The 22611-nt window shown below is 45.0% G+C and overlaps 1 protein-coding gene across 1 annotated transcript in view; it reads left to right on the top strand.

Moving 5' to 3' along the window:
• Nucleotides 1-22611, top strand: part of Palm2akap2 (PALM2 and AKAP2 fusion) — a 457555-nt gene that overhangs the window by 124273 nt on the left and 310671 nt on the right. The gene's annotated exons all lie outside the window — the stretch shown is intronic.

Raw genomic sequence — 22611 nt, forward strand, 5'->3', positions numbered from 1 at the left:
TGATCCACAGATGTGGTATTTTTACTGGAGCCACCACAGCTGGATTATATATTTCCTTTGTGGATGAGGGAATGATTATGGCTGTTATTTGAAATAAGAACAATTAAAAGAGAGGTCTGTTAACATAGAAGACTCTCCAGATATTCTTAGACCTAAGTCCTTTTCTTTCCTTTTTTTTTTTTTTTTTCCTAGTCTAGGAGTTCCCTGGAAACACTTATAAATTTGTTGGAGAAATACTGTGTAATGTTTTGGAAGTGAAGTACATGAAAGTATTTTCAAAAGCCTTTGGGCAGATTCTTCTAATGCACAAAGGCCCAACTTTTTATTTATTTATTTATTTTTTAAGAAGCATTTGATGTGGTCTTGGTGGCTCTGAGACCTCCTTTCTCAAACTCTTCAAATCTGAAGGGTTCTGGGGACTTTCTCCCTGGAGGGTGAGAGCTGTCTGTCAGCAATGCTGAAATGCTATGGTTTGCCTGTGAGGCTGTTGTGGTCCTCAGAGCTGGGGAAGACTGTCTTTTCTCTCCCTTTCCCCCTTGCATGTGGATTTGGATGGTTAATGAAATTGTTCATGGTTTCTACAGTTATGGGCAAAGCAGTGTGGCAGTTTGTCATGAACTTGATAAGAATGGAGATATTCAGCTATTGGTGCCATGGAGCTGGTGGGTGTTTTGTATAAACTGGATAATAGGCTGCTTTAACTGTTGACCAAGTGGCTGCTCCAGAGAATGCTCAGTCGCTCCCATGGGCTGCTGTTGACCATTTGCAACAGTTGTCACATTTTCTGCCTTTGCATGGGCAGCTTCCCTGGATGCCTGAGGGACAGCTGAACCCCATGAAAGGACTTACTTTCTAAACACAGAGCCAGCAGCAGCTAATTCTGGGGCCACCCCCTTTCAAGTGGAGTTGAAGAATCCCAGCAGTGGCCAAGCAGATTTTCAAGAAAGATCTAGGCCATCTTTTAGAAATCTCTTGAGTGTGTGAGAAGATAAATACCCACTCGTGCCTATTCAGTGGGGGGATTGAGTTGGTCCTGAGGACCTGTGGAGCTGTTGATGATTCTCGTGAGTGGGTCAACATCGGTGAACAGGAATGTGGTCCGTAAAGATTTTCTAACAGTGACATCATTGTGGGGGGGAAGGGGATTAAGAGACAGAAGGGTCTGGGGGGACCTGTGGTCATATGAGTAGATGGTTTTATGCCACACTTTGGCCTAGAGCACACTTTCCAGATTGGGCGAACCCTGCCTCTCTCTGCCATTTTCCTAGAGTTCTCAGGGGACCTCAAGGAGCTCATAAGTCTCTCCCAGAGCCTAGAGGGCCTGAAGTCTCTGAGGACATAAGAGGGAAGAGAAGAATGAGTTCCTCACATCTTCACCTGCTTCTGGGTCTTGGGCAGTCCTGAGTCTGGGCCTCAGTTCTATGACACGGGCCATGGGTTTTGCCTCCTGGGCTGGCTTAAGGGCCATGAAGAGGCAGGTGAAGCACCTGGCATGCAGCTGCCATTACTTGATGCTGACTGAGGCGCAGTGCTCCGTTCCTATCTCCTCTGCTGCCTGGTCCTGAAAGTTTAGGAGCAACAACCCTGAAGTGGGAAAACCAGGGACGTCCTTTTTTTTTTTTTTTTTTTCCTTCTTGTCTTTAATTCTAAGTGAAGGCCAGGGAATTCCCAGCATCACTTTCTCTAAGTGCTTCAGGCAAGGGATGGCGCTTAGGACGTGAGAGTTCATTCCCCTATTCATTCAGCAGGTATTTACTGAGGGCCTCCTCCTGGGTGATAGGCTGCTTTAACTGTTGACCCAGTGGCTGCTCCAGAGAATGCTCCATGGGCTGCTGATGACCATTTGCAACAGTTGTCCCCCTGGGAGGGGACTGGCAACACTGAGAAGGTGTGTCCCCAAATTTCAGCCATAAGAGGGAAGATTTCACCCTTTGAACACTTGGTTTTTGAAAAGCTGAGGTGTCCTGTGTCCTGAGGTGTATGTTACATGATCATGTGTGGGATTCCCCCCGCAAAGGGAATTAAACACTTAGAAACTACAGAACCTTAACGGAACCTTCCATCCGAGTCCAGAGACAATCAATGAGAGAAGACGGCTTTTGTCTTATTTCCTTACAAAAGACAAGCAAGCTCATCTGATGACTGTCTCCACTCCCACCCTGTATGCTCCTTTTATCTCTTGGCACACTCCAAGAGCTCTAAATTTATAATATACAGAACGTCTCTGCCACCGAACAAACATGAATGGTGATTCCAGGGAATAAGAATAATTGCCATTTGTTGAACCTCAAACATTCAGCAAGGCACTGAGTGAAGTTCTTTATTTTTTAACCTACACTTGTTTAGCATCTCATGGAGATAAAAGAAAAGTGCATAAACAATTGCTGTACCTTACACACCTGTGATCCCATGAGCACACTTGTGGGACATGCCAGCCAACTTCAAGGATACTTCCCAAAGAAGCAGCATTTGAGCACATCCTGAAAATTGGGCAAAATAACACAAAACTAGTGTTAGAACCTCCTCAATTACTAGAAGGCATTGGTTGATTTGTTGTTGTTTGATTATTTATTTGAAAGGGAAAGCCCAAAGCACTAAGTTGAGTCAGTAGCTAGTGGCACAAACTCAGTGACAGGGCTGACATGCTTTTCAACACATAGTGTCTTGCTTTAGCCTATGAGCAGGCTGCTGAAGGGGGCCTGATTCTGTTCTGCTGCTCTAAGAATGAGCAGGTTGTAGAACTGGCCCAGCATTAAGCAGGTACCATCCAGGGTTCAAACCCACACCGCAGGCCACTGGAGCCTATATTTTGACTACTCCCCTGAACAACCACCCACTTTTGATAGTAGCATCTCACTTTTCCTGTGAGCCCACCATCCAGGTGGTTCCCCAGCCCCAGTGAGAGCCCATGAGACAGCAGCAGACTGCTTCCATAGCATTGGCAGAACCCGAGGTCAACCAGGAGGCCTCCATCTTTTTTGAGAGTCTTCCGAGCCTGGGTTCACTGCACAGAAACACCCAATGTAAACCAACCGAATGAGTAACACTCTCTAGGGGAAGAAGCTGTGGAGTCTCTGTAGAAGCCAACTTCGGGGGAGGGTGTTGTTATGTCTACACATCCAAGGAAGAGATCATTTTTCTTGAGCATGAGTGAAAATAGTGAAATGATACAGAGGTCCTTTGGGGTAAAAGCCCTAAAAACCACAAGGACAAGGCCAGAGGCCAGCCCCAGGGACCCACATGGGTGTGTTTATGTGTGCTGAAATATGAAATGTAAATCTAACCTACACTTCTTCTTTAGGGAATTTGGTCATTTACTCAGAACCCACAAGTAGAATAGTAAAAACGAACATTTGCTTTTGGATGGTGCTTCTCCGTTTGCATAAGCCTCACACATGCACCCTTTGCTCCGAGGTGCGTAGGGCAAGCCTGGTTTTCTCCACTGTACAGTGGAGTGTCCAGAGATGTCCACACTCACACAGTGAGGGATGGAAGCATAGCAAGTCCCAGTCTCTCCTGACTCCCGATTCCCTCTGTTGGTGACACATTCAGCCTTGATAGGGTGCTTGGACCTGGGCTGGACCTGCCACAGATACTCCTGACCTGAAGTTCACTGGCTGGAGGAGAGAGGTGGGCCTGAATGTGCCTCTGTGGAATCAGTCTTTTTGTGGCTCTCTTCATTGAAACTCTCACCTAAAGGGGGCAGTGAGTGAACTCTTACCAGGTTCGGAGTTCTGTCCTGAGCGGGCCTGGGTGTAGGTAGTTGACTTAGGTTGGCTGTGCCCTGGACTCCCAGAGAAATATTTGTGGGCTTCTGCTTGGATTCATCTTTTCATGCCTCTTCTTACCTTGGGGGTGATTATATCTTGGGTTCCAGGTTTGAAGTGGGGACACAGGGACCCAGGAGGCTACCAGCTTGATCCATGCCATTGAGATTGGCCTGCATTGGCTGGGCACAGATCCTTGCTACCATTTACCTATAACTAAGTCCAACATCCCAAGTCAGGGATTTCTCAGAGAGGTTAGAGAGCTGCAACCAAGCCCTAGTAACAAGTGTGTATTGTGTGGGGACCATCTCCATACATGTCCCATGTGGCATTGGTGAACTGCTGACAAAGGACTAGAAAATTTACCATCCTAGTCATTACTCTGTTACCTACTTCCATTTCAAAAATATAGATGTCACTGTATTTCTAAGTTCCATGTGAAGGCCTAAGAAATGGTTTTCTGGGGATATTGGTACTTGTCATAAGATCAGGTTCCCCCTGGCTGAGTCAACAGGACTGCCAAGTGGATAGAGGACACTTTGGGCCCTGGCAGGGTCATTGCTAGGTCTGGGAGTGCCAAGGCAACCTTACACAAACATGGTCAAGGGCCATACACATCTCTGGCCACTTATTTATACCTCTGAGCATTTTAGTCTCTTGAGACAAAGATCAGCTTCTCTGGCAAACTGGAAAGTGCTCTGAGGAATAGAGCAGTTATTTAAAACAAAAAAAAAATTATTATTACAAAAGCCAAGCCACGGGAATTGTGGATTATGATTCGTCAGCATCTCAAGGAAAACCAGAGCTCACTAGAGAGTCTGGTACACTCTGATGGGGGTCTGTGCAACACTTTTGAGACCCCTGCTCACGTTTCATCACTGATCCCTTTTGGGGATGTTGATCAACTTGCTTGGCAGTAAGAGCTGGTTTTTATGTGGCATCACCTTGGCTAAGACAGCAAATGAGCATTGGTGCACAGAAACTGTGGTCCCAAAGGCTGTGAGTGTATTGCACAACCTGACAGGGTAGTTACGAACATGGATTCTGGAGTCAAAAAGACTGGGCTCAAGTTCTGGTGTTTTCATTAGCATCTGTATGATGGCATTATCCCTTGGCTTCCTCATTGGTAAAATGGGTATAATGGTAATGTCTACTTCAGGGACATTGTTGTGAGGTTTTTTTGAGGGATTTCATGGGAAATGCTCTGAGCCGGTCTACAGGAAGCACGCACAGAATTTTCTATTTATAATAGGGAAATAAACAGTTATTAATGCATGAATCTTTAAATAGAAAATGGACACAAAGGGAGAAAGGTGAATTCTGCAGTATTTTGCCAAACAAGGAAATTTCAGGTGAACAGAATAAGTACTAAGAGTTTTCAATGCATGGGGATAGTAATAACAACAACAATAAAAGTTGAGATAATGGAGGATTGTTTGCAATAGACAGAAGCTGGAAACTTAAAGGGCTGGTGGGGGCAGTATGCAACTTAAATGAGGGACACAGACAGTGGAAAGTGTGAGGTCTTGGAGAACAGATGCTACTTCATGGTTAAGAGGCAGTTAATTTATGCTGTGCGAGGACGTGGGTCCTATGTTACTACATCAACTCATTTTCAAGAGAAGCTAGAAATCTGATTTTTTAAAAATGTAGGATCTCCTGTTTTTTTTTTTTTTTTTTTTTTTTAGAAAAAGCACAATATCATTTAGTTTAAAAACTTTCAAAAGATTTGTGGTCACAGTGCAATTCCTGTTGGTCATCAGGTGGACGTTTTGTGACCTTTATGCATAGGTGGAGCTTTGAGCTTGACATTATCCTTTCCATATGCATTGGCTCATTTGGATTTCACAACAATGCTGGTGAAGTAGTCCTCCCAGCGTCCCCTAGGTCTTTCATAATGTTGCAAAATCAGGCTGCGTTTCCACCAGGGCTTTGAGAGTTTGGCCTCCAACTCAGAATACTCACATCTAGGTAGGTGACTGTTTTCTAAATTAACAGAAGAATCTGAAAAGCAATTAGTACCTTAATGTGTGAAATTTTCATTATTATAGAACAATCTTTAAGAATATTTACTTGAGGTATGCAAATCCTACACTCAAATTTGAGTCTATCTTGTGTCTGCCAAGATGTGTGAGGTGATCCTGATTTATAATCAGTTTCAAGTAACAATATAGGGTGGCCTTGTTGGCATCAGCACCTATAATGTCAGCAACAGCCAGTTGATATAGACTTTTCATTTTTCAGACAGATAAATCAGCATAGAACAGCCATGCACAGACTTTTTAGAATCACCTAGAACACTCTTTGCAACACACTCCCAGTGGGTCTGAATCAGGAGAACTGCATTTTTGCCAAGTTCCTGGGTAATGCTCTTCCCAGCTACAATTGCTGGGGCTGGGGAACACACTTTGAGAAACAATTGTAAACTAGTAGGAGATCAATAAGAAAAAAGAGACTGTGGCCCGTGTTTTGATAAGTATCACATGCCCATTGGGACATGCCCAGGAGTTTGTGTGGGGTGTATAGTTTGAAGGTATGACGCAGAATAAAAGATCAGCACAGCCCAGTTTGACAGTGATGCGGATGAATTCTTCACACCTCAGTTGGCTGATCAAGAAGAGGTCTTTCTTGGGTACTTGTTTTAATCTATTTAAACAAGTGTAATTTCTGTCCATTGGTCACTTAAAGACACCTGTTGGGAGAGTTGGCCTGGGATTGGCTAGGCTGGGTGGGAGGGGTTGCTTGTGATTGGCTGAGCCGGTTGGGAGGGTTTGCTTGTGATTGGCTGAGCCGGTTGGGAGGGTTGGCCTGAGATCCTCTGATCAAAACTATGGGCTCCAACGGGCCCTTGGGAAGGTCTCAGTGGGCAGCTCTGTGAGATAAGTTGTGTGGTGAAGAAGACTTCCATCAGTGCAATGGAGGGTGATATGACGGTGCTCTAGATGTAGAGGTCCTGTTGCAGATCAGCCAGACAAGTCTCATGGAACCTTCTTCAACCTGCAGGTACTGATTCACAGGATGGCGGCGTCTCGGTGGGTGGCAGCTCTGCCAGGACACCAGGATGAGCAGAAACTGAGATTCACTTACTTACTGATGGCTAATGATTCTCCTAAGTCGATCTGTGTGCACACCAGTAGGGCTTGTCATTGACGTACCCAAGAGGCGTTTCTTCTCCCAACGATGTCATGCTGGCCTCCGTCGTCCTTATGTGTAGCGTCCATTGTTTGAGCCAGGACTTCATTTTTTTGAAGGATTCAGCCTCACCCAGTCTCTTATTTGTCTTAAAACACAAAGCACAGAGGCCTGTGGCCCAAGAGAACCAGACTGTGGGTGATGAGCCAGACAGCACAGGGCACTTTGTAGAGGAAAGGTCGCTCATGAGCACTCTGGGTTTGGGAGAGTACCACCCAGCTGAGACCTATTTCTGACAGGAAGTGCCAATAGGAACAGAGGTTGGTGTGGGGTGACACATCTCAGAGCTACGTGTGTCCTTGCTTAATTATTGTCAGTATTTTTTCAGTGGTCGCATGTTGAGCTACAATGTTCGTAAGGAGATTATTAAATATACACAAACTAGGGGTGTGAGAGACAAACAGAGACAAGACTGAAGCTTATTGGCACAATGCTTGAACATGTATTAAAAATATTTTGGGCTAGTCTTTGACACCATTATCAGAGCTTCTGAAGCATCATATGAGCTTAGCCAAAAGAAAGGAACTGGGCGGCTGGTACTTCTCCCTTGCACATGTAGAAGAGGGAAGAAAAGCCACCTGAGTCCCAAGATTAAACAAACAAACAAACAAACAAGCCCCTTCTGGAGATGGAGAGGCCTTGAGTCAGACCTCAGAGCACATCTTTCTGTCCCTTCTTTCCCTGCAGCAGCCAATTTCATTACCATGTGGGCTTTGGGGTTCTTGACAGTCTGTGCTTGACCAAATATCTTCAAGGGCCTTGTAAAACCTGCCCTTACTTTTTTGCAAGCGGGGAGTGGAAAAGAAGCCCTTTTACTGGTTGATTTACTATTCTAGGTGGGTGGGATTTTTCCCCCCCTCTGCTAAACTATAACCAGTCATATAAGGATTCTCTTTATTTTTAAATTCAGGGCTGAAACGTAAAACTTTGAGGGTTACCAAAAAATGTAATTCTTAAAACATGCCTGGAAACTTAACCCCTTGGGTGCTAGGTAGGCAATTTTGTTTCTCTGAGTTCAGTGCTAATGTTGATAACGTTGAGGCTGGTGAATAGTGGCTGCGGCTTCAGGATTTGGATTGCTCTGATGTTCTGCTTGTCTCCTGTGGGATGTGACAGCAAGGCCGAGATTTAGGGAAGGTGCCTCTTGGTGGAGTGGCATGGACTTGGTGCAGCAGTCTCCCCCAAGCCCCTGCTTGGTCTGAAACACTGGATTTCTACTGCCTGACTTGTCATCTCAGGCTAGTGATGATTGCTGCCTTTAATGGAGTGGGAAGTACTTTGAAATTTTCTTGTCCCAGTGGAACTGTGAGACATATCTGAAAACTCGAGGTTGACCTGAGTGAGCCTTCAGTGGGTGGTTATCCAGGATAGCAAAACCTACTCTAGGATGGTTAGGCTCCCATCCTGTTTCCAGGTAGTTTGCAGATGGCCTTGGCCTTGAACATTGAAGTCTGAGCACACATGTTCAAAACCCAGTGCTGTTGCCTTTAGTCAAACAAAACAGCAAAACTCATTCCAGGTATTAACAGTAGACGGCATGAGTTGGTGGGCCTGGGTGAGAAGATCCTGGAGTCTGGAGGTAGAAGACACTCTCATCCTTCCCAGTACCTAGCAGTATGACCCTAGTCTCCTCATCACCCCCATCCTTATTCACAGTGAGAATGAAGGATATCAAGCCAGTGTTGGATCTGACACTGAGAATGAAGAGAGAGTGCCGGCTCTGGAAACACAGAGGAGAAGGGGCGAAGGTGAAAGCAGCTTCAGTTTCCCGGCATCACCTCTGTCTTGGCCTGTCTCAACTACTGCCTCTGGCTGGCTGCAGCTGTGCACCCCACTAAGTCTGGGTCTATAGTGAAAAAATTGGCAGCACAGCTGGGCGCGGTGGCGCACGCCTGTGATCCCAGCGGCTCAGGAGGTTGAGGCAGGAGGATCACGATTTCAAAGCCAGCCTTAGCATGGCGAAGCGCTAAGCAATTCAGACCCTGTCTCTAAATAAAATAAAAAATAGGGCTGGGGCTATGGCTTAGTGGTTGAGTGGTTGAGTTCAATCCCTGGTACCCTCTCTGCTCCCCCCACCAAAAAAAAAAACAAAAACTGGAAGCAGCCTGGCTTAGCGGTGTAGGGTCCCCCCAGGCCTCCCCTGGCAGAGTGGATCAACTCCTCTATAGGACTTGGGGAACCCTCATGGTTGTAAAAGCTGATCCAAAGATTCATCTTGTAGCTCCTTTTAAGGGCAGGGAGGGAAGCTCCCAGTTCCTGAGAGCATCCATGCGGCAGACACCCTGCAGAATACCTTACTTTAGGGAGTAAAACCAAGTGCCGGGTTGACCTGACTGAGCTTGGGGGGTGTTAATGATCCAAGAGATCAGGCTCCTGAGGGGCAGTTCCCGAACTGCCAACTCATGTTGATTGGTACTTAGTAGGAATACAAGCCTAGGATCTTCTACTTTTACAAGAGAACCTGGGAATCCAGCTTTTGAAAGAAATCTGTTGCTATTTAAATGTTCACCATGATTTAAACTCTATATGGGCCAAACCAAACACAATGAGATTTTAACACGGAGTGTGCTGGATTCATTCCCTGCCCGTGTCCCCCTCTGCCTCGGCCCTAGCCTGAGCTGTTAGTTTTCCACTTTTGACTTTTACAGAATATTTCATTTAATTGTAAGGCCAATACTATGTGGGGGTGGGGTGGAAGGATATTATAGCTTGGAGTTAAGTGAGATGTAGATACATGTTTGTTGGGCAGATTGTGGGATGGAAGCCCATTTTTTGTTTTGTTCTGTGTTGGCTTTGGTACTGGAGATTGAACCTGGGTTGCTTTATTACTGAACTACATCTCCAGCCCTTCTTATTTTTTATTTTAAGATAGGGTCTTGCTAAGTTGCTGAGGCTGACTTGAACTTACCATCCTCCTGCCTCAGCCTCCTGAGTTGCAGAACCCCATTTGTCATAGAATTGAGGGTCCTCTGGGAACTGGACCTTATAAGAAACTATAGGTTGGGATCAGAGTTTCAGCTACCACTGAAATCAGTTCTTTATCTGGCATGATGTAAGAACTCATGAGTTCTAAGAATTAAACCTGCAAGCACCTTTTCAAAATAAAAAAAAAATAATAAGTTAATGAACAGAGATCAAAATTGACTTCAACTTTTTTTTTTTTTTTGTATGGGCATTGAACTCATGGGCACTCAACCACTGAGCCACATCCCAGCCATATGTTGTGTTTGATTTAGAGACAGGGTCTCACTGAGTTACTTAGCACCTTTCTGTTGCGGAGGTTGGCTTTGAACTCTCTATCCTCCTGCCTCAGCCTTCCGAACCACTGGTATTACAGGCGTGCGTCACGGTGCCCGGCCTGACTTCAATTTTTGATGTCTGAATTTTAACACATGTATACCTTGTGCTACTACCAGGACACACAGCAAATCCACCACTTCCAAAATTCTCCAGGAAGCACTGCTTTTTAAACTACCACTGGAATGTAAGCAGTTCTGCTCAGCCCCCACCTTGCACCCTGCTTTGAGGGCATAAGAATCAGGAGTGGGAGGACTGACCACAACAGGAAACTATCCTTCCCAGCCACTGGGAACTGATTCATCATGGATACACCCCCATCCTCAGATGACAAGTTTTTGCGTCACCCTAATAAATATCTAAGTATTTTTCTCTCCATCCTGGCTCATCTATTTATTGTCCCCTACTAGAGTTGTCACATTTAGCAGCTTATGACACAGAGTGCATAGTTATGCCTGGGATAGACTTAAGCCATCATTTGTCATCTGAAATTCACATTTACCTGGACGTTCTTTATTTTATCAGGAAAGTCCACATCTCCATCCCATACCCCCTTCAACACCAGGTTCAGAACCTACTTCTGAGTCTGTGCTCGACTCCTCTGTTGTGGGAGTGAATGAACCTTTTAAATTTTAAATAGCATGCTCTGTGGAGCCAAAGGAGGCGCTGGAAGGGCCGGAGTGCCTCCTCCCTATATGGATGTGTTTTCAAGAAGCTTTTTGTGACCAACTCATCCTATGTTTTCTGAAGAACGAGAAACAGTCCCATGTGTGTTGGAGGAGGGAAGACAACTGGATTTGAGACCTTAGTCCATTTCCTAGCTCCCTTCTCTCCCTCTTCTCAGGTCCAACATTTGAATAACATAAAACTGCAAAGACTAAACTAGGAGATTGTTCACGCCGAGTGAGTTTAAAAATAACATTGGAACTCTAGCCTTCAGCAAGCCATAGATCTTCCACTGTGTCGGGCAAGACAGTTTCTTGGGGTGTGTCGGGATGAGACACGTGGCCCAACCAGATCCTTCCCAGCCTGGTTGCTGCGGTAGAGGTTGGTACAGTGGTTGATTTGGTTGTCTTGTTTGCTTTGTTTTTCACTCACTCATTTTACTACTCTGACTTCAGAATCACATTGAGACAAGGAGGAAAGTCCATTTCAGATAGCAGCTTCAGAATGACGGATGAATGAAAATGGCCAATTTTTAATCTGGCACACAATAGCCCATGGGCCCAATCTGGCTCACAGCCTCTTTTTATAAGGCCTGAGAGCTAGGCAATGCTTTTCATATTTTTTGAGTGATAGAAAAAAAAATTTTTTTTTAATTTTGTGACCCCTGAAAACTATGTGAAATTCATATTGCGGTGTCCATAAAGAAAGCTTTGCCGGAACACAGCTGTGCCATTCGCTTGTGTGTTGTCTGTGGCTTGAGTTTGTGCTGTCGTAGTCATTGCAGCAAAGACCATATGGCCTGCAAGGCCGAAAATGTTTACTCTCTGACCATTTACAGAAAAACTTTGCTGACCTCTGCTCCCTAGACAGCACATTTGCTGTGGTTGTGTTTGTGATTAAGGCTCTAAGAATCTTTTCGCTAAAGAAATAACTGTTGTCTCGTTGCTGGCAGTGTGGAACAATAAAACATCTCAGACATCCTTTCTGCTGTGTTCTGGGCACTATGAGGAGAGGCATTTATTGGAGAGCAAGTATGTGAGCTTTGCCACTATAGAATTTTCCCATTATGTCCTCACTGCCTAAGCCAATTGCTTGTTGTTTTCTTTTGAAAACCACAAAAAAATCTGATCTCTTAGAGGGAATGGTTTGGCCCATCTAACAATAAGGTAGGACACTTTCTATTGACAGGGACTGAGAGTAGAGATCTTCTGAGTGAATTTTCTTCATTCCCTGGAATTTGCCAGAATCCTTACTTTCCCCTTAAGGGAAAGCAGCCACATTCCCTGAGATTGAGCAAGGAGCCCTAGAGGAGTGGTTTGCAGCCAGCCACGCCTGTGGGTCATTGGCCCTTCACTGAGATCCGTCCCTTCCTGGAACCCACAGGGCCAGTGCCTTGAATTGCTAATAAAGTGACCACCAGGTAAAAGCTGCTGGTGTCCAGCAGTGACAGGGTCCATCCTGGCCTCCCTGAATCAACAGATACTTCCTTTGTGCCCCCTTCCATTTCTCACTTGAAAAGGCCAGCTGTGACTTTGAATCTGGTCTCCTGGAAATTTCCAAAGGGACTTTGATGGATTAGTGATATTTTTGAATTGCCCAAGGTTTTGAGAGACAGCAGAGCCATAGTTGTGAAATCAGGTTAAATAAAAGGTTAATACAGGACTTGGGCTGGCCGCCTGAGCATGGCGGAGTGAGCAGGGCAGACCGTTGCAGTTGCTTTTTCTAGATACGAATGGCTTTTGCCTCTCTGGTCATATATGCATTTGACCCTAAAGTTCTCTACATGGGCTGCTTCCTAATAGCTGCTTGGAGAATGGGAAGCCACCCACGGTGTGTGAGCACTGTTGACACTGGGACCAGACAATTCTCTGCTGTGAGGGACTGTCCCATGTATTGGGTGAGGTTTAGTAGCATCCCTGGTCTCTCTCCATTAGATGCCAGTAGCATCTCCCACTCCTCACCATGGCAATTACAGAGGTCTCTGGACATTGCCAAGTGACCTCTGGGTAACAAAATAACACGTTTGAGAACCACTGATGTGGTATAACACGATCTGTTCCCTGACCAAATGAATTCTCCATATTGTCACCATTAGGGATTCATTCCTTTGAGTTTTGACTTTCATCATGAAGGATTGATTCCTTTAAACTTTAGAGGTTTTTTTTACATTTTTACAAATGTTTTTACATTTTTCCAGAGTCCCTCAGGAGAATACAAATTTCTCAAAAAGAATAAGAAAGGCTTCAAGCTGGGGGCACAAATAGTTTTCATCTCTGATGTCAACTCTGATAGGCATGGCGGCCTGTCATGCTGTTTGGGGAAGGCCTTTGAAGCTGCATTTTGGTGTTGAGAAAAGGACACCAGATAGATTGGAGTTGTGTTCCAAGGGCAGGACAGGAGGAGGCCGCCAGGTGTGTGTGTAGAGCCTTCTAACCTGACTTCTCTGTAGAAGTTCCTTACATGAGGCCTCAGCCGGGCATTGTGACTTGGCCTCACTGCGGTAGGGGCCCCTGTTCACATGAGGTCCCTGTAGTCTGCTGTATTTATTAGGCCAATTTTCCAGCAGGTGCCAGAGGGTAGCTTGAGGAAGGGGCACTTCACACAGTGCCCTATGGGCTCGTGGAGGTGCTATAGTCTTTGATGGACAGGGAACATAAAGAGGTGCAAAGAATTTAACTTCCTGTCTGTTTCCTCCCCTGCCACTTAGCAGCTCAGAGTTCTGGAGTCCCCACAGAGGCAGTGGCAGGGATGGCTTCTCCTGAAGGCAATGAGGACGGGAATGTTCCAGGCCTCTCCCCTGGGCTCGTAGCATCTTCCCTCTATATGCTGTGTCCATCCCTGTGTCCAGATTTCCCTTTTCCGTCAGGTGCCAGTCATACTGGGACCTGCCCTAATGACATCACTTTGACTTGGTGACGTCTGTGAAGACCATCTCCAAGTCGGGTCACCTTCTGAGGAGCTGGGAGTTAGGACTTGAGCCTGTGTGTTCTGAGGAGACCCAGTTCAACCCATGACGGGGTCCCTGCCTTGTGGTCAAGTGGTCTCTGCATCTCACAGTAAAGGACGCCTATACCCTGCCCTGCCTCCAACTATGGCAGTGGACATTGGGCCCCAGGAAAATGGTGCAGTGGGGGGGTGCTGCCCAATGGGTGCTATTTGCTTCAGGCCTCAGCCCTGTTTTCGTGTTTGCTCCTTCCCTTTAGCCCAGAGCCCTCAGCACTCCATGGCCCTGTCTCCAGCCAAAGCCTTTTATCTGGAAAGGTGAAAGCAGGACAGTATTTCACACTAAGGTGTCATGGATATTACACATCCCAAGATTGTTTAGAAATAGTGAGAAAAGCTGTGAACGGCCTCAGCTGCCCAGGCCATCTGCTTTGTTCAGGACCCTGGGCGGTTCCCCTTCTCACCATTAATAATGAACCAAACACTCCCTGGGGTCACAGCTGTCTCCAGTTTGCCCAGTTCTCGCTTCCCTTGATGGGAGCATCAGTGAGCAGGACAGGTATTATTTTCCATAGAGAGAGCAGGAGCCCAGCTGAGGGGTTTGTCCGGGATCACTCAGGTTGTGGCTAGAGCCCACGCCCTCTTCTCTCTGTGCCAATTCTTTCCGCTACTCCAGTCTACCTGCCCTTCCTTGATCCTCCTGTCCCATCCTGCAGTGCAGAGGCTCAGTCTCCTCTTGCCCTGCTCCAGAGCCCAATCTGGGGTCCTCTGGCCTTACCCAAGGGGGCAAAAAAGCAGCGTAGCTGGGTGGTAGCAAGGGAAAGCATGAGCTGTCACAGGGTGGGTCAGGGAGCAGAAGTGGTCAGAACGTCCTGAAGTCTGGTGTGGCTGGAGCCTGGGAAGGGAGAGAAGGGCAGGGGTGCTGGGTCGTGGAAATCTTGTGTACCAGGAAGGGGCTGTGTACCCGGGTGCCACGGGGCCCCTGGAGAGGTGAAGCTTCTCAGGTGCTGCTCATGACAGAATGGAGGCAGGATGCAGTGGGGAGCTTCTCTGAGCCCTTTAGTGCCCATTGTGCCAATGCTGGAATATTCCTGGAGGCTTCTAGGTGGCTCTCCATACCATGGTCATCTTGAATTTTTTTCTTTTCTTTTCTTTTTTTTTTTTTGTACTAGTGGTTATTGTTGAACCCAGGCTAGTCTACTACTGAGCTACATTCAGACTTCCTTATTTTATTTTAAGACAGGGTCTTATTAAGTTGCCCAGGCTGGCCTCAAACTTGTGATCCTCCTACCTCAACCTCCTCACACTGCAGGGATGACAGTGTGCAGCACTGTGCCTGACCACCTCTAGCTCTTATGACCGTCCCAGTCATTCTCTGTGCACTGCAACCCAGAAACAGCATCTTCACCAACGTCGGCTGGAGGCCTTCAAGTCTTGGGAGAGCCAATTTAGAGTTGGAATGTGAGGCTATTTCTGGACAATATGACATCCTGTTCAACTTTCAGAGGAGCCTGGGAATAAAGGGGTGACTCAGCCTGTATGCTTATTTTTAGGGAAAGCTCAGAAATGGGTCTGGAGCCACTCAGATTCCCCATTGCCCGCCAGTGCAGCGTGCTATTGGAGGAGACTGCTGGGCAGAAGTGCTGTATTTATCATCAGCTGATGGTTACCCAGCACCTCCCACGCACCAGCATCAGGTTTATGGATGTGAAGAGAGGATGAAGAATCCATGTAAACAAACCTTTCAATCAGAGAATATGGCAGGGCAATTACATTTGAGAGAACTAACTTTAGAGCTAAAGAATTGATATCGCAATTACGTGCTTTTGTTATTGGGCACTTAATACATATTACGCATTATAAGTGTTTTTGCAAAGTTACTTCATTTAATGAGAACATCAGTGCTCTGTTAAAGCATTGTTACCAGTGTTTTAATAGGTAAGGAAGCGGGCTGGGGTTGTAGCTCAGTGGAAGAGTGCTTGCCTAACATGTACGAGGCATAGAGTTTGATCTTTAGCACCACATATAAATAAATAAATAAATAAATAAATAAATAAATAAATATCCGCCAACAAATAAAAATAAATAAATAAATAAATAAATATAAGTGGGAATGTTCATTTCAGAGGTTAAACATAGACCTAAGACCAGGAATGCAAATCCAGATTTGCACTTCCAAGGCCATGCACGTGACCCTGCCCAGTTTGTCAAACAGATATCTCGCTTGCCCTTGGGTCCTGTGTGTCACTAATTGATCATGGAAGTATTTCCTGCTCAGCTCAGATTTGGCCTCAGGATCCTTCTCAATACAGTGCTACAGGTTGCTACTACTCCCAACATAGCAATGGTCATACTTGAAGCCTATCTGCTATCTTTCTTTGAATTTGCTCAAAATAGCAACTTTAAATCTGCAGGTTTATTTATTTATTTATTTATTTGCTGATTTCTGTAGCTCTATTTATTTATCTGTTTCTTAAATACTTATAGGAAAAGGACCATTTGATACATTTTTTTTGTTTTATTTTGTTGTTCACTCCGTGGAGACTCTGTGTTGTTTAGTAGGCAGTCCTAACTGCCTTGGACTGAAGAATGTCATTTTAGGAACCAAGGCCTTGATGTGGACGATCCGCTTAGGGGTCAGTGTCTGTGGGCATGAGTGAGGCATGGGGCATTCCCCATGTAAGAACTCAGGCTGTTTAAGGCAGTAAAGCTTTCAAGTGGTCTGTCTGATTAATTACGGCAGGATAACAAGGTGGGACCAGGGAGGTGATGGGGAGGCTGAGAATGCAAGATGACGTTGGGGCCAACCCTGGGAACACACATAGCTTCTGCTGCTGTGGAAATGTCAGCTCAGCAGGCAATTGCTTCAACCCTGTTCAAGCAAGCCCAGACAAGACAACAGGGAGACAGTCCCCAGGACGGGGGCAAAATGGGGACTTAGGATCCAGCTTTGCTGCAGGATGAGCTAGTACTCTGTCCAGGAGGAAGCCTGTAGACATTACTAACACCCGAACATCAAGAGATGGCAATAGAAGTGTTTGCAAAGAAGCATGGGAGCTACAATGATTTCTTCAGATTCCAGAAAAATGACCAGAAACAGGTTTGAAATGGGTGCACAGTGTCCTTTTTGGATCACCCATGCAGTGTGCATTCAATAAAAATAAAAACATTTTGCTTTATTTGTAAAAAAAAAAAAAAAAAAAAAAGAAAGGCAAGCTCAGGTCAGGAGCCTCTGGAAGCTTGTTAGCAGGGAGCAGGACATCACCATGGACCTGGGCTGTGGGGCCAGAGCTCCAGCCCCAGGAATGGGATAAGAAGAGTAGGGCCAGGCTCACTCTGAAATCTAGTCAAGCCAGGGCTGGACTTGTTGCCCAGGTATTGACATGGAATGTTGGAACATGTGTGTGAATATGCGTATCTTCATGTGTTCATGCATGCACATAGAGGGCAGGCAGGAAACTGCATCTACTTACCTATTCCTTATGCGTTGTTAGGGTTAGCAGATTGACCTGGTGTGGTTCATGGCCTGTGCTGCATGCAGCCTTCTTCTGGACTAATAGGAGGGAAGAGATGATACCCATTTGGGAGAGATGATACCCCCAAATCATGATGGTACCTATTGAGAGAGATGATACCCCCAAATTAATTAGAATTCCTGATAACTTGGTTATTTGTGGCTGACCTGCTGAGCATCCCAATGCCAATGAATATCTCCCAAAGGATGAGAGGGGTTACAGTGCTACTTTGGAGGGTCCATATGTAGACATATCCCTTACATTCTTCTCACTATGGGAGGGGGCAAGAAGGTGCTGAATGTGTTTTCCAAAAATGACATAGTATTCCAGTCTTAATTTTAGTTTCTTCTGACCATTTAGGTTGGGTTGCTACTGGTAACATAATGCTGTGTGCTTAATGTGATGTTGGGAGCTCAGGGAAGAGCAGAGCAGGCTTTGTGGGTGTGTGACCTCAGCAAGTCTCATGGGTCCATAGTCCTGGACACCAGACCTTTGTTGAAATTATAAAGAGAATTTTAAATATAACACAGCATACAAATAAGCCCCAAATTTTAGTGGGTTTACTCTTTCGAAAGCATTTCCCACCACTTAAGAGTCTTCAATAACAGCTTTCTTCCACGTAGTGATTCAGGTTCCTACTATTGGTGATTTTGTTATTGCCCAGAACCTCAGGATCCTTTGCCTGTAGCCTGTCACAGGAGAAAGAGAGGATAGAGAGGGCGTCCTCACTTCTTAACTTAGTGAATCACATCACTTCCAGTCATGATTGGGAGAACCAGTCACATGGCCCCAGCGAGGCGCACTGGAGCTGGGAAACACGGGACCTAGCTGCTGAGTGGTGGCTTCCAGAAAGGCCGTGTCCTATGGAAGGAACACAAATTTAGGTGGATCAGTAGCTTTCCATGCCAAGTAGAGTCTTCCTGACAGGGTCCCTAGTGCAAAAGCAGCCACCTGAAAGCAGAGCATTGCGAACTGAAGAGGAAACATGGGAATCCAGGTCTTGTTTCAGCTCCATCAGATAAGAGTTATCACTGCAATTTCAATAAGAGAGAGAAACAGGAATTGGAGTGGTCCAGGCTTGCCTGCTTGCTTATTTATTTGTATATTTCCAATTATAGGTTTTCAAAACTGAAGATGAGACACTAACACTCTGCCATGTACACAGAAACTCTAAGATGCCTTGCTACTTCACCAATCTACTGTGCTGAAAAACATAAAAGCTTATCACAGAATTAAGGACATGTAGGAAATGTCACCATGGATTGTTGGGTTAGTTATTTTCCACAAACCCTTTTGCTAGCCTCGTGATGTCCCTTGGTAACCATGCTCATAGGCAGATGGCCAGGTACTGGTGCCTCAATCTAGTAGATTCTGCCTGACCATTTGAATTAAAATGCTGATAACCAGAGTAGGCACCCCCTGGAATGTTATCCCTGCTTGCTGAATTTGTGTCATTGAGTCTGGATGTGTGTTATGCAAACTTAGGAGTCCTCAAAACTGTTTGGATCCAAACCAGAGAGAGGGCTGTTTTGGAAATGGTTTTACCTGCTTTCCTGAAGTGCTGGTGATTTGGCAAACGGTGGTCAGAGACCAGGCTTCCCATGCTCTCTGATAAATGCAGCCCATTTGGTGCTTTTGTCATCTCAGCAACCTGATGTTAGGTGCTGAGGTGACAGTGGGTGTGTCTGTGAGCTGTACCAAAGGAGTGGGGAAGGGAACATGCAAATTTGCAGCAATGTGAGGAAACAGGTAATCCCTTCTTTTGCCCTGCTTCTCCCTCTCTCCCCAGTAGACAGTGTGAAAGGAGGGGATGGTGGCTTGGAATTCCTAGTGTCTGCTTGGGATGGGTATATGCACTTTGGGAGTTAAGATGTAAATTAGGTTAACTGTGTAAACAAAGGCAGAGGCTATAAATATGCTCCATGATGTGTCCCAAGCCAAGCCCACAGAGTCCAAAGAAAATCAAAGGCTGTGTCACATAATACTTTTTCTGGGTACCTTGGAAGCCCTGCCTTCTCTGAGACATTTCCAGAGAAAGATAATGCCCAGCTCAGCTCTGTTAGCTGAACTGAATGACCGAGTTGTGGCATTGCTGTGACCAAAGCCACTTAGATGATTTCCCCAAGGAGCTTCCAGATGCAGCCAAGTTTCCTGCTTTTCCCTGAGTTAAGGGAAATCTCCACTTGCCTGGATGTTATGTCTGTCGTCTCATCATTGGAGAAAACATATTACAGTCTCCTGGAGTTGCTTTCATGAAATGGAGCATGGCATCAAGGAAATAAGATAGCCAGCATGCCATCGCAGCGGGTCAGGAATAGTATCCTCTGTGTATTTTGATTACATTTTAAAATTCAGTTTGCACACAATCAGGGTGCATTTAATTAACTGCAAGGCATATTATCAGTCTTGGTTTGACTGCATCTGCATTTTAATAGCTTCTTCCTTCCAAATAATAGAATGATGGCCAATATTAACCCATCGTCCCGATGCTAAAATCATGGGAACTTGGTTGTTTTCTGCTCATTTTTAAAAATATCATTATTTATGCAGTAGAAATGAAATCAAGCAGTTATCATTTGGCTTTTGGTTAACCAGTTGAGGTTCATTTGTTAATTTTCCGCTAGACTTCTGTTGTGAGTTGAATGAATATTCCCCAGAGGCCCATGTGTTTGGGGCCTGGTCACCAACGTGTGGTGGGTGCTATAGGAGGTGGGACCTGGGGGAAGGAAGTGAGATCGTTGGGGGCATCCCCTTAAAAGGGCTTGTAGGACCATCACCCCTTCCTGTTTCTCTGCTTCTTGGCCATCGTGAGCTAAGCAGTTCCCTCCAGCATGTGCTCCCACCATGATGTTCTGCCTCACCACAGGCCCAAAAGCAATGAAGCTAACTGACCAAGGACTGAAACTAAGAGCCAAATAAACCGTGTCTCCTTATAAGTTATCTCAGATACTTTATGACATTCATGAAAAGCTAACACAGCTTCCTTTATGTGCATATTTTTTCTAATTAGCTGATGAATCAAAATGCTAATGATAGGAGAGCAAAGAACACTGGCAAAGTTTACTTTGTAGATTTTTACCCAAATCATAATTAGTTGATTTTTTTTCACCTTTAGATTTTCCAGGATAAAGTATTTTAAAATTTTACAATTTTTTTTAAAGTTCTAAACAAAATGTGAAATGTAACAAAAAAAAATGTGGAAGGAATAAAGTAATTTAAAAGTGCCCGGAATGAGGTATCATACTCAATAAATATTTTAACATTTTAAAAGGGAAAAAAAAGGCTATAATCTCATCACCAAACAAATAGCAGGAGATTTTCCCTTGTACAGATTTTATAAAGTTGTAATTCACTCTATTTAAATTTTATATCAAGCCTTTTTTGTTTCATTTAACATGTTCATAAACATTTTCTCATGCTGTTATAAACTCTTCATAAATATAATTTTAATTGACTGTGTAATTGCTTATTAGGGGTATGTTTGGCTGGGAATACCAGAAAACCTGAAGAACAAAAGCTTAAGGGGATTTTTAGTTTCATGGAAGAAGAAATTGGGACAAGAGTGGAGGCTTTTGGGACAGGGGACTGCTCATAGAGGGCATTAGGGAACCAGCTCTTGCAGCTGTGCCATCCCTAATGATGGCAGCTGCCCATAAATCCCAGGGCCCTCCCAGAGGAATCAGGAAGTCCTGCTTCATGATCACCCTAGCTCAAAAAAGAAATTCCAGGTAGGTAACTTTCCCATCTCTGTATTGGAGGACTACAGGTACCTTAGAATAGAGTGAATTAGTACTGTATCAAAGGGAGGTTGGTTTTTAATTTTTCTTTTCTTTCTTTTTTTTTTTTTTCAAAATTCCAGTATGTTTGCTTACCTGTAAGCTGCAGGGTTTAAAGGCCTGTCTTTTACATACTACCCTCTAACTTGGCACTGGAAGCACAAATGTACAACTAGCCATGAAAGTAAGATCAAAACCAGCAGATACCAATTTCAGGGAGGCAGCTGTCAAAAAAAGATAGAGGGAAAATTTCTCTAATCTGAAAGCTACCCTGATTTGGGATTAACTACTTCATGGGATTGTGGGTCCCTGGCCCAAGAGGCAGGGACTGAATGGTTACTTGGTAAATTGCAAAAGAGGTCTTTTATGATCTGGTCAAGTGAACCAGGTGACCTATAAGTTCTATGTAACTCTATGATTTTAGATTAGGGTATATTTGCTGCAGTATTTCCCCAGCACTCAGAATATGTGTTGTATGGCAGAACTTCTTGCTAAGATTGCTTTGGATTGAACATAGTTGGGTGAAATGCAGATGCTTAGAGTAATTGCCTAAAATAGACACAGTTTACCTCTTAGGCTCCTGGCTCCAATATGGTAGAAGAGCTCTGTCTCGGATTTGGGCACACCTGTGATCTGGGTCAAGCCCATACACTGTGACCAGCCCTATCTTAAATGACATACCTTGTTCCTTGATACCTGTTAGTAAGACTTCTTTCTTTCCTAATGCCATGAATTTTCCCTTTGTGTGCCAAAGAACATGTGCATGGAAATAGAGGCTCTGTCTTTGGCATCACTCAATTATAAGGCAAGGAGAAACATTAAAATATTGTCCCTTGATTCATTTGCAAAAGAGGTCCTATGGAAATGCTGTTTTACTAATGTAACTCCTTTTATCTGAACTCTTGACTTAATGCTATGAAATCACACAGTCAGTAAACCTGTGAGTTTGAGTCTGTGTAAGGCAGTCCATGATTTTTTTAAAAAATATCTATGCTATAGACACATTTGTGAGTGCTGAAGACATCAGAGTAAATATGACAATCTCTGCCTTCATGGAGCTTGCATTCCAGTTGCATTACAGAATCTGTATACTGTGTCGGTCTGGGGAGTGCTGAGGACAGGGATACCTTTGTGGGATGCTCAGGGAAGGCCTTATGGCAAGGTGATATTTGAGGTATGATGGAAAGCAGGGCACTAAGTATGCAGGTATCTGGAGGACACAGGGGCAGCAGGTGCTGGCCCTGAGATGAGCGTATGCTTGAGGTGTTCAGGAAGCAAGCAGAAGGCTGTTGGGGCAGGAGTGGAGTGGGTGAAGAATGTGACCACAGGAGGGGTGACTGGCCCTGGATTATGAAGTCACCTGTATACCCGCACAAGGACTTTGCTTTTAACTTTAAGTGAGCTCAAAAGCTAGTGGAGGGTGTGGAACACTGGAATTCTACAATCCAACCTGTT

Source organism: Ictidomys tridecemlineatus, chromosome 4 (genome assembly GCF_052094955.1).
Source record: "Ictidomys tridecemlineatus isolate mIctTri1 chromosome 4, mIctTri1.hap1, whole genome shotgun sequence".
NCBI lineage: Eukaryota > Metazoa > Chordata > Mammalia > Rodentia > Sciuridae > Ictidomys > Ictidomys tridecemlineatus.